This window comes from Pteropus medius, unplaced genomic scaffold (genome assembly GCF_902729225.1).
Source record: "Pteropus medius unplaced genomic scaffold, Ma_sr-lr_union100, whole genome shotgun sequence".
In the NCBI taxonomy this organism is placed as follows: Eukaryota; Metazoa; Chordata; class Mammalia; order Chiroptera; family Pteropodidae; genus Pteropus; species Pteropus medius.
The window spans coordinates 14,643,544-14,656,241 of NW_024349798.1; positions in this window are offsets into that span (position 1 = coordinate 14,643,544).

Genomic DNA, 12,698 nt, shown 5'->3' on the forward strand with positions numbered 1-12,698 from the left:
TGCCCGCCAGAAGAAAGAACGAAAGGACATGGTCACAAGCGGGAAGAGGTCTCTTTTGGTGTCTGACCCCTCGTTCTGTGGACCTAGAAGATGGATGGTTAAGTCTTGGGTCCAGATTCAGGTCTTTTGGTGCAGGTTTGCTCACGCCATTCTCGTCTCTCTCTCTCTCTCTCTCTCTCTCCATCTCTCTCTCTCTCTCTGTTTAAAGTTTCAGTGTTTGCTGTGTAGATTGGGGTTTGTGAACACGATGAGTGAAGTGGTTTGGCTGTAAAAAATAGAGTGGCAAGGAGGTGCCTCTCTCTGTTTAAGAGGGCAATGGGTACTCAGGGGAGAGGTGGCGTTGCCTACTATAAAACACTTTTTGGGGCCTGATTTTTAAAAAATGAGAAATCTGGGTTTTTGTGGGACATTTTGTAATGTTTAACAGTTACCAACTAAGTAAGAAAATAAGGGGTGGGGGACGATAAAACACCATGCTCAGTTACAGTGTCCCCACACTGTCGAGTGCCACGTCGCTGTTAAAAAGATGCGATAAGTTTATCTGTGCTAACGTGGGAATATTTCCCAAACATATTGTTTAAATAAACTATGTCTCTCTGTATATATAAAACTATATATAATATATACATAATTGTATGTAACTATACATGTAGCTATATATATTACTATATATGTGTACATAGCTATATACACATATACACATGATATATATGTGATGTCACCGAATCCCCCATATAGATATATAGTGTACGTGTGTGTATGTGACTTTATTTACGCACAATAAATACCTTCTTCTCCAAAGGAAAGCATCTGGGTTTGTAGACTGGCTGCTGGTGACAATCATAGAAAGCTATCATCTTTGATTAAGGTCATCCTCAAAATATTTGACCACCCATAGGGCACAAGCACTGACTCATCAGAATGGATGCAGAAGCAGGTTCTGGAGACCCCTTGCTGTGCCAGGCGTTAACACTTTAGTCCTTAGATCATGAGGGGTGGAGGTCTGGGAGGTCCCCAGGGTGGCTGCTGACCAACTATATGGAAGGATTTCATTATTTTAACGACTGGTGCCCCCATAGCGATGCTCTTGGTGAAATATCGGCCTCGCTGTGGGTAGTCATATTTTTCAAGTCACCTAGAAATGTGGTGGGCTTCCTACACCCTGATTCATTCGTGAGTGGCCGACTGTGAAGTAGGCTCCACAGAGCAGAGGCTTCTGGGGGTTCCTTGGTCCTGAGCTGTGGACTTGCTGTTCTGGGAACTGAATTCTTACCCCGTCTGACGTGGCTGGCAGGTCCTGCTGTATCATAGCCTTTAAGAGAACAGACCTAATCCTGCAGAATACCTGGTATAATTAGTCGTTAATAACCTGGGCTCGGGTTCCCCGTGGCACAAATTGTTTCTATGTTGATTTCCACCTGCGTCGTCAGCACTCTGGAAAGACTGAGCTTTAAGTGCTTAATTCAGCCCCATTCAACCAATAATTCTGGTTTTGTCCTCCAAACAAAAGCACCCTTGTTTATTCTTCTTTTTTCCTCCTGCAAATAATATAATCAATCCTTTTCACCCCCTTCCTTTGCCCAAACCTCATCTGTTCTTATAATCAACACGTTTTGAAATGTCAGTGTGTTCCGGGTGAGTGAGGCGGGGAGGGCTGGGGGAAGATGGGGAAGGGGCCGGAGCCAGTGGAGGACAGCCTCGGCATGACCAGGCAAACAGGCGGTTATCTGAGCCCTATCACGGCAAGGCCCCACCTGTGTCAGATCACGCGCGGCGTTGGACATGGGCACTGGCTGCGGTCGACAGAAATACGTGTATAACTCTTCCACATTTGCTTCTCAGCCTCAGAACCAAGGTGCTAAGCTTTCAGCTTTGTAAAAGTTATCAAGTAACCTGTGTGGGAGCCGTGCTCACCCTACCCCATCCGCTATCGCCGTGTCCATGAAGCTAGTGTTGTTGGGGGTGGGGTGGTGGGTGGAGCTCTATTGAGGGTGGGGGACAAGGACAGGGGGAGAGTCAGAGCTGGTCTGTCGGGTAAGGCAGGGCTGAGGCAGCCAACAGCAGTCTGCTTCTCCCATTTCAGAATTTAATAATAGTCCTAAAGAATCAGGGTTTGGACAGGTCGTTAGAGATCATCATTTGGGGAAAGGGACATCAACATTGAGGATCTACTACGTGCTGATACTTTTCTAAATAGTGTTTTTAAAATTTTCACAACAAATCCTCGTTCCAGAGATGAGGAAACAAATGGGGAGTAAGGGAATTGCCTTGAGGTCACCCTGAAGGTAAATGACGGGGCCTTGTTTGGGGCCATGCTTTTCAGACCCAAAGCTGTGTGTGTGTGTGTGTGTGTGTGTGTGTGTGTGTGTGTGTGTGTGTGTGTGAGAGAGAGAGAGAGAGAGAGAGAGAGAGAGAGAGACAGAGAGAGAGACAGAAAGACAGAGAGACAGAGACAGAGAAAGAGGGAGAGAGAGAGAGAGATCTGTGCCTCATTTGCCTCATCCAAAGAAATAAAACAAAAATAGCACCTCCTCATAGACGGGTTAAAAGGATTAAATGAGCTACGCCTGCCGTAAAGTGTTTAGTCAGACCAAGCGCTCAGAAATAGTCGGTATTGTTATTGTTATAATGATTCCCCTGGTATGCACAAAACATTTACTTTCTGAAATTTCTGGTATGGACACCGTGGCAAAATCTTTATTTTTTCTTTATCTTAAAAACATGTATGACATTGGAAGTAGATCAGAAAGGATTTCTTTTTTTAAAAAAAATTTTATTTATCAATTAGAATTGACATTCGATATTATTTTATATTAGTTTCTGGTGGACAGTGTAGGGGTTAGACGTTTATATAATTCACGAAGTGATCCCCTGATTAGTCTAGTCCCCGCCTGGTGCTATACACAGTTATTACGGTATTATTGACTCTATTCCCCAAGCTGCACTCTACGGCCCTGTGACTGTTTTATAATTGTCAGTCTGCACTTCTTCATCCCTTCCCCCTTTCTCACCCAGCCCTCAAACCCCCTCCCATCTGGCAACCCTCAGTTTGTTCTCTGTATCTGTGAGTCTGTGCCTTCCTCTCCTCAAAGAGATGACCATCTGGTTTGGGGAGGAGAGAGGAAGAGGCAAAAAACCAAGTTACAATATGTGTCATACTCACGATAGAAGGAATATGCTCGAAGCTGTGCAGAGGGAGGTCTGGGGAGGAGACAGCAGGAGAGGCCTGGAGGGGGATTTGAACTCATGAAAGATGATGACCAGGTGTCAGCTCAGCAGCCAAGGAGTGGGGAGGAAATTGTGAGTAGAAACCGGCATATGCAAAGGCAGGCAGGTGAGAAGAGGTACGTGGGACTGCAAGTAGGTCTTAGGTCCCAAGTGACGGGGACTTGTTGAGAAATGGCCAGAGATTGGGCTGGGTAGGTGGGCAGGGCTGGATCATGACGGGCTTTCCTGACTAAGGAGCAGGGACTTTATTTTGGAGGTTTTATGAATCCTGGAACGTTTTAAACAGGCAAGTGGCAGATTCAGAATCACGTTTCAGAAGATGACTTTGTTTTGCTCTTGGAGATGCCACTGGAGACAGCTGGATTCCAGGATGAGGCTGCTGTGGTAATTCTGGGGAAGACGCTCTGAGCTCTGAATACGAGCCAGAATCAGCCATGCAGGGAGAAAAATGGGATGAGAGGGAGCCCTTCAGACCTGGAACCCACAAGAATTAGGGATCATTTGGATGTAGAGAGTGAGGGAGGGAGAGGAAGTCTAGGATGATCCCAATTTGGGTTGGTGGAGCCAGCGGTCCCCAATCTTTTTGGCACCAGGGACCGGTGTTCCTGTGAGACTCTAGTGCCTAATGATCTGAGGTGGAGCTGAGGTGGTGATGCCAGTGTGGGGAGCGGCTGCAAATACAGGTAAAGCTTCTTTTGTTCAGCCACCACTCCCTTCCTGCTGTGCGGCCCGGTTCCTAACAGGCCATGGACCGGTACCGGTCTGTGGCCCAGAGATTGGAGCCACTGACCAAGAAAGGAGGCAGTGGGAGAAGCATGTTTTAAGAGAAAGACGGAAAGTCAAGTTTTAGACACATTGGGTGTCAGGTGTCTTGGGCATCTAAGTGGAGACAAGGAGGATCTCAGATGCCCAGTTCCATATGTAGAGTCCAGTAATTGGGGATCCACAGAAGGTTAATAGTTAATAAGTATTTGCTGAGGGAATGAGTAGGTGGCTAAAATCATAATGGGCATGAGATTGCCAAGTGAAAACACAAGTCCAACAGGGTGCAGAGGAAAGGGCCCTGGGCAACATGAATCTCCCCACAGACCTCTCCCCTCAAATAATGAATGAAGAGAAGTTTGAAATTCAGGAACCATAAGCATATCGATCAAGAGAAGAAGACTCAGGGTATGGCGAAAAGTCATTTGCAGAACTGATGTTGACCTATAAAATTTATAGACTAGCTAACCTTTTCTTTCTCAGAAATAATAGCCAACATTTATTGAGTCATTGCTGTGTCCTGGGCCTTGAGTTAAAGACTTTACCTGGATTTCTTCACTCAGCGCTCATGACATGATGACAGGGAGGTGCTGTTTTATTCTTTTTCTAGAGATGAAGAAACTGAGGCTTGGGGACACATTAACCACTCACGTCCGGCAGCTGGTGGGCAGTGTGCTTGAAGCAAAGCCAGATCCGGTTGACTCTGAGCCGAGAGACTCTTTTATCCCTTTTTTCCACTTGAATTTCTACTTGTATAAAATTCAAGGCTGAGCATATCAGGGTTTGCTCTGCCTGGAGGGATGTGGACATAGAAGCCGCTGCATGGGTTCTGCATACCCTTGGGCTTTGGGTACCCCGGAGAAGCTCTTTCAAGGATCACAAAGAAGAGGGTAGACCAGTACTCTCACGGATCTGTTTTTTGAGTGGCTTGTTTTTTCTCCCAATTCCCATCCCTTGCAGTGAAAAAAGCACAGACTCTGGAGTCAGGCGAGCATGGCTCTGACTCCTGCTTCTTGCTATATGCGTGGATTTAAGCAAGATATTAACCTCTCGGTTTTTTGTTTTTTTTTTAATCTGAAGAAATGGGGCCAGTAGAACTTGCTTTGCCATTCCCTTATTGTGGACATAAAATGGATAAGGTGCCCATCACGGGGTCTGGTACAGTGAAAGTGCCTAGTGTACACGAGGAAGTGGAGGGTATACCACTAGATAATTTGTAGCTGGATACTTATTCCATTGCCTCTAGGGATTTGATATTTTTATCTAAAAGAAATCTGATATTAAAATGGCCCCCATGTCTTGTCACTGTGTTGCAAACATAATCAGAAATTGTTCAAGGAATTCAGATGTCATCACCACTTGCAAACCACTGCTTGTAACTGAGTGTGAGAATCTCGATAGAGCCCAGTACCCACCCTTCCATGTTACTTCCATGGTACCGAATCATGTGAGCTGGATTCCAGTTTAAAGAAAGGACATCACTTCCCCCTGGGAAAAAACACATAGGTGGTACAAAGTGGATAAAGCCAGACCGACATTCACAGCCACCCACCGACCTGCAGCTGAGGAAGCATGACACCTGCTGGAACTTATGCCACCCATTCTGCGGGGCTCGGACATCGTGGGTGCTGGTCCTCTCCCACAAGCCGATGCCCGGGCAGCTCCGCAGCTCAAGGAGTGTGATGCGATGGGCGGCTGTGAGACTGAAGTAAGGTCGGGCCTTTGCAGGACGATGTGGGGAGAGTGGGTGCCCCGATGAACTTTTCGGGGTGTTTTGTGATGGAAGCTTAGAATGTCAGTAAAAAGTGTAGAAGGGACAGGAAGCCCAGAATTTAGAAATAAGGCACGCCCCATCGCTACGATATAAAAATCAATAAGTAATGGATCCGAGAAAAAAAATGCAAATTCACTGTAACAACAGCAGTGCCACATAATGATAAGTGCACACTACATGCCTGGGGTTGCTCTAGGCTGGAGGTCCATCTAAGTTTGGGAAACTATTCTAACGGAGGGTAACAGACAATAAACAAAATAAATAAGCACGTGATAGTGTATATGAGGAGGCGATACGTGCCCACGTGAAAAATAAAGTAAGGAAATGGAATAGGGATTCAGGGTGGTGGTGGAGATGCTGTGATCGCAAGCAGCTGGTTATAGAGGGTTTCGGCGGGTAAATAAGACTTGAGCCAGACGTGTGCTCATATGTTGAGTAGAGCGTATCAGGAAGAGGAAACCCCGGGGCATGAGCTTTCCTGGCAGGTTCAAATAAGAGCAAAAAGACCAAAGCAGCTGCAATGAACAAAGTTCAAGCAAGGGCCAGGTGATGGGAAATGAGGTCACTAACAAGACCGATCGATGGCTCCTGGGACCGCCAGATCTCTATCCCCCAGCAGGGTTTATGGTCATTACCGTCCTTCTTGTTCTTATCGGCCTTTTCCTTGTTCTAATATTTGCCTTGCACCTTGACAAGCACAATGCCTGTGGGATCTTCTCCGTCCTCATAACGACACCTTGAGGCAGATGACATAACATCCCTGTTGCACGTGCGAGAAATCAAGGCTCAGGGAGGGGCAGTAACTCTCCAAGGCCACACGGCGCCTTTTCCATCACGCCGTCCTGCGTTCCTTTCCACCTTCCAGCTTTGGCTCCTAACTTTGTAAATATGAGCATCCGGCAAGCTCTCGCGGATTCCTGCCAATTGCTTGCAATGCCTCATCTTCCTTCTCACTAGGAAAGGTAAAAATGGAACGGGCAGACCTTTTCTCTGGGCCTCCCTGTTACGGATTGCATGTTTGCATCTCCCTCAAATTCATATGTTGAAGCCCTAACCCCCAGTGGGATGGCATTAGGAGGTGGGGTCTTTGGGAAGTGATTAGATTCAGATGAGGTCATGAGAGTGGGACCCCCCAGGGTGAGATTAGGGTCCTTATAAGAAGAGGAAGAGACCAGAGCTTTCTCTCTCCACCTCGTAAGGGTACAGCAAGACAGCGACCATCTGTGACCCAAGAAGAGGGTCCTCACCAGAACTTGCCAAGCGGGAACCCTGATCTTGAACTTGCAGCCTCAGAACTGTGAGAAATGAATTCCGGTTGTCTATGCCCGCTGTCCACGGGACTTGGTCATAGCAGCCCGCGCAGACTAAGACGCCCCCATCCATTTTGCACGGTATTTCCTTCCGGAGGTGTGGCCACAGGCCCTTGTTCAGAGCGCTGAGCTTCCCCACATGCTTGGTGCTTCTTGGTTGTAAAGTCATCTTCCGTAACCGAATTCTCCTGTCAAGAGTGTCCCCTGTCCCTTTTTTTTGAGAACTTCTGTATAGTTATGGATTTTCATTTGCCGGCAGTATGCAGAGGCAGGATCCGTCACGTGCTCATTGCAGCATATGGCAGGTTTCTTTCTCGACTTTACGAAAGCTGCCGTGGGGGGATGTTTTGTGCTCCATCATCTCTGGTTCTTTCTCCTGGGTGGAGAATCACACTTTTCTGTGCCACTTGCAGCAGCTCAGGCCGTGTGAGTGGAGGTGATGCCTGCTGCTTCCGGGCAGAGGCATTGCAATACCGTTGTGAGAACCCCCAGAGCTTTTTCCCTGCTGAGGCAGGTCCTGGGATTGGAGGTTCATGAGTTCCATGAGTGCCGAGCCACTGCACAAAGGACCGTGGCCGCCGTCCAAGAAAGCTGCCTAGACGTGAAGAAATAACTTCTGTTGTGTCATAATGCTGTGATTTTGGGGTGTGCGTGTTGTTACTATAGCATTATGTAGGCTATGCTGATTGACGCTCCTTTTTCTTCAAGTCCGGTTGGCAAGTCAGGCAGCACCCTGATTTTTGCTCAGCAGCTTTGCGTGAGGTTAGAACTTGAGGTTCCCAGGCAGGACAGACTTGCGTCTATGACCTTGAGCAAGTGACTTTACCTTTCTGCATTTTGTTCTTTCCTCCTCTAAATCGAAGAGACTTATACCCACCTTCTAGGGTTGTTGTGGGATTTAATGTCATGATACGTGTAAAATAGGCAGCACACAGTAGGTGTTTAATGAACTCTCGTTTCCATCCTCCCTTTCCTGCCCCATCACAGACTCTAACATTACACGCCTGGTTTTCATCTCCCGCTGATCCCACCACTTTCTCGTCCACCGGTGTTTCCTTGTTGCCAGGACTTAGTGCCAAGGAACCAGTTCCCTTGTCACTTCCTCTGACTTCTGAAAGATGAAATCGTCAGCAGGGCAAGGAGAGGGTTGATCAGACGAGACACCCAGCAGATGTCCAGAGAGTCAGTCCCCACTGCAGCCCTGTCTGTCTCTGTGCCAGCTTCATAATCTGTATTAGGAAAACATGGTCTGGTTGATTGCTCTGTAATAGACTTTCACAACATTAGCACTTGTTTCTCTTTCTTCTAGTTCTCCATGATATTTGTTTTCATTTTCAATTTCTATTCAATTCAATTAGATGCTTGTTTTGACTCAGACACTGAGCTGTGCATGGGGGATACAGAGCTGGATGAAGGCATCGCTCCCGCCTGCGTGAATGTCACGCTAGTGAGGGGAACAGATGGGTTAGCCAAACCAACCAGCCAACCAGCCGACTAGCCAACCAACCAACCAACCAACCAGCTGACTGACCGACCGAGCAACCAACCAACCAGCCAACCAACCAAGAGAACAAAACCTCAAACACTGTGCTGGCTACAAAAATGTACATGGCACGGAGAAAAGACCAAGGAACTGAGGCTACTGGGTGTACGAGTGGAGGAGGGAAGAAAAAGATTTCTTCCAAAAGATTATGTTCCAGGAGGGTTTGATGGGTGAACAGGAGTTCACCAAGTGGATCGTGGAGGAAGAACCTTTGGGAAAAGGAACAGCATTCGCAAAGGCGCAGTGACATGAGACACGAATAGTTCTTGGCGGTATATGTTAAATGCTTTGGCGTTTAACAGAGTGAGAAGTACAAAGTGGGACGTGCTGGAGATGAGGGGGAAGGTTCGCCAGGCAGGCCAGGGGCAGAGGACGTATTTTGGAGTTTACGGATATTTATTAGAACTGCTTCCGTTTGGGATGTATCCTTCATTGCTTTATACCAGACATGAATCCCATTGTGTAAGATTGTATTTGTTGCCTTGTCTGATTGTGTTGGGTGTTTAGCCCTCATAGGACTCGGTGGAGTAGAGGGCTCTGGGAATATTCTAGAAAGAGCATGGCGCCAGGATCAAAGACTTGGGCTCAGTCCTGACTGTGTGCTTTTTAGCTCCAACTTCCAGAGCAAGAACCCAAGGTCTCCATTACCTCCGCCTCACTGGGGAGAAAATCATGCCTGCGTCACTGGGTCTCCGTGAGGATTAAAACAAAAGAAATATTTAACCCACCCAGCTCTGAACTTGGCGTCCATTGGGTTCTCACTACATTTTCCAGTTGGAAAAATCAGTTATTTGCGTTTGGGCGTTGGGTTAAGCTCTTAAAGAAATAATCTTGACGATTGATTTAAAAATAGAAAAGGGTTATTACGATTGATTTACAAATTGACTTAAAAAATTGAAAGTTGTTACCATTGATTTAAAAAATACAGTTAAGCATTTTTTTCGTTTTTAGAAAAAGTTCTTGATTGTTTTTCATGACAAACCTTTCAGTACTCTCAAAGGAGGAAAATAAACTTACAAAAAAAACCCAAACAAACAAAAAGAAACTTGAAACAATGTGACATTTCTGTGGTATCAAATCTTGGAAGTCTTACCTCGAGATTATTTTGGTAAATCCATTTACATTTTTTACTCTGCCCCCATCCCCAAATGTCATGTGTTAGAACACACTGCTATTTTGACATCTCCATTGTGATGTTTATTTTAAGCCATCAGTAGAATTTTAAATATCTCAGCAGTGAACTCTGGCCTTTGTGGAAGGCAAACTAATTATTTCCCAAACTGTTCCATAGAGTGAGCCCCTGGCATTTGTTTCCTGACAGCTTAGAAAGGAAATGTGAAGTTGGTGGCTTTTTAAGGAAGAGGATGTGCAGTCGGACAAGAGCTCAGAAAACTGGGCTTCAAAGTCATCTTGTCCGCCACGTTTGCAGAGGAAACCTAATGTTCTCTGAGAAAACCGGGGTATGTTCCACACAAGTGGTTTCGCGGGCGACTCAGGCAAAACAGAAGCTGCGGTGATGGGTGGAATCCGGGTTTGCCGTTACAGGTGTCCAGGGCCGGCTAACGACTTCTACAATTCATTGGACGGTCCCAGTGACTCTGTGAAGTAGAGAGTTTCAGTCCCCTTTTGTAGATGTGGAAACTGAGTCTTGGAGAAGTTAAGGCTCTTGCTCAAGGTCACAGGGCCAGGAAGCCGAGAGCTGTTTTTCTGCCTGACACCGGAGTCTGTGATCCTAACCGCTTGGCTCAGCTGCCTGGGGGTCTCTATGCTGTGTGACCTTGGGCAGCTTACCCAACCTGAGTATCATAGTTTCTTCTTCCATCAGACGTGGATGACAGTATCTATTATCTACCTCATATTTGTGATGATCAGATATACTTCTTGAGGTGGAAGCCCCTAGAGAAAATAAGTGAAAGTAAAAATATTGTAATTAATTGGGTTTTGAGTATTCTGACTTTTGCATGTTTCTGTTATGCTCGTCCTAGCTCCCATACTGTCCCTTACCTGGGTATCGGTTTCCAGTCGCAGATGATCCCCACTTGGACCATACTATACATCCCTCATCTTTTTTTTAATCTTTTTTTTCACTACCCCATCTCAGGCTTCTGTTTCCTCTCCACAGCGTTTCCTGACTTCTGAAGTTTTCACTGATAGTCCCTTTCTTAGAGATATTCTAAATATCCTGGTGGAAGTAAGCACTGAGTTTTGGGGTACATAGAAGAGAAGCAGCTGATCAGCTTTGGGGTTTAATGGAGCTTCCTAGATGGTGTGACTCTTGAGGAATAATGAGGATTTGAGTAGAAGGAGTGAGGAGAAGTAAAAAGTATCGCAGACTTGTGTAAAGGCATAGCACGTTCTGGAACCCACAAGTGTTTGTACAGGTGGCTGTGGTGGCACGTCGGTATTGTTTGTTAAATATTGGATGAGTATTTTTTTCATTTTGTCTCCTCGACTAGACTGTGAGTCTGAGGAGAGCAAAGATTGCCACTTAATCCCACCTTCTCTTAGCGCCTGACCTGGGGACAGGTACGTAGCCGGCCCCAGGAAAGGCTCAGGTGAACACTCCCACGCTAACGAGCTGGATTCTATTGAGTGAAGTGGACGGCACAGCAACCCAGAGAGGCCGTAGACTTTGGAGCCAGACAGACGTTGTGCAAGTCACTTATCCTCTCTGAGCCCCAGTTTCTTCACCTGTAACGTGGAGGCAACACCTCCCCGAAATGCTGTGAAGATGAGACGAGGCATGATATTTGCGAAGGGAGGGGCAGAGCACACTCGGCTGGTGTTGGTTCTTGACGTTTTGCTGACTCTCCTGTGAATTAATCTTAAGCGCTGCCTGGAGGCTCCAGTTCCGTTGATGTCAGCTAGGGATGGGTGAGTTATCTAAGCAGAGAATTGCCACGATTGGCCACAGCTCAGGTTAGCTCAGCACTGCTACCCCACCAGGAGAACGTGCTTTCCTGTCTCCCATCCTGGAGATGGGAGTTTGCTTCCGGGGCAGGGAAGAAAGAGGAGAACGTGTGGATTCCAGAAGCATTTAGTTTCCTAACACTCCCGTCTTCCAAAGTTGGTGAGGTCGTTATAGGCTCGTAGGACCTAGGAAGTGTTCAGGCTTAATGCAGACCCTGTTATCTGCAGCCCTTGACCATCCCCTTGACATTTCACCCCTTGCCTGCTACAGTGCGTGCCCCACAAGTGCAGAGATCTTTGCTTTGTACCCCAAAACTCTGGGTGCAGAGTAGGGGCTCAATCATTTTCATTGAAAGAATAGATGCACAGACCCCTCCCAACCTTTCTCTCTCGTTTGCCTCCCAGACGGAGTTGGCTAGATGACGCATTGTCCTATCCGATCACTGCTTTCTTCACCTGCATGTGTCTGTTTTTGCTATAATAGCATTAGCATGGAGGGTGGTATATCGCCAGGGCAACCAGGAGTGGAGTTCTGTGACATCCAAGTATGCGGGGAGGTCCCATTCACTGCCGGCTTCATTTGGCCAAACGTGACCTGAGTTCTTGGTCTCGTGGCTGCAAGAAAGTACGTGCTGTGAGGTGTCTGGTCAGCTCGCTCCCAACGCCCTGCTGACTGTGCATGTGCCTTCGAGCAGTCCCTTGACATACTCTCAAGCTACTAGCCCACATAGATGGATTTCTCTCCCTCCAATAAAAGACTGGTACAACTTTTCAATGACTATTATCGATGGTTCCAGTAGCAGAATCCCCACCCCCTCCCCAAACCTGAGACACCACGTCAGGTCACCAGGCACCAAGCACCTACTCTGTGCACTGGGTGTTCATTTTTTCCTTCTCTGTATTCAGAGATGTCATGGTTGTTTTCAGATACACAAGTACATCCGTGAAACGAATCCACCTGTCTAACTGTGCCTGTGTATTGAACGCTCTCTCATGAGTGTTTTAAAGGACAATCGAAAAGACGGTAGCTGTACTCCTCTCGAAGCTCCATTTTCATTACGATTTGTTTATTCAACATGATGTGACATTTTCTTGAAAGGACTATTACAATTTAAAAGCCAAAAGGTGGGTCAGCGTTGCCATGATAAAAACAATAATTGGCCAAAAAAGA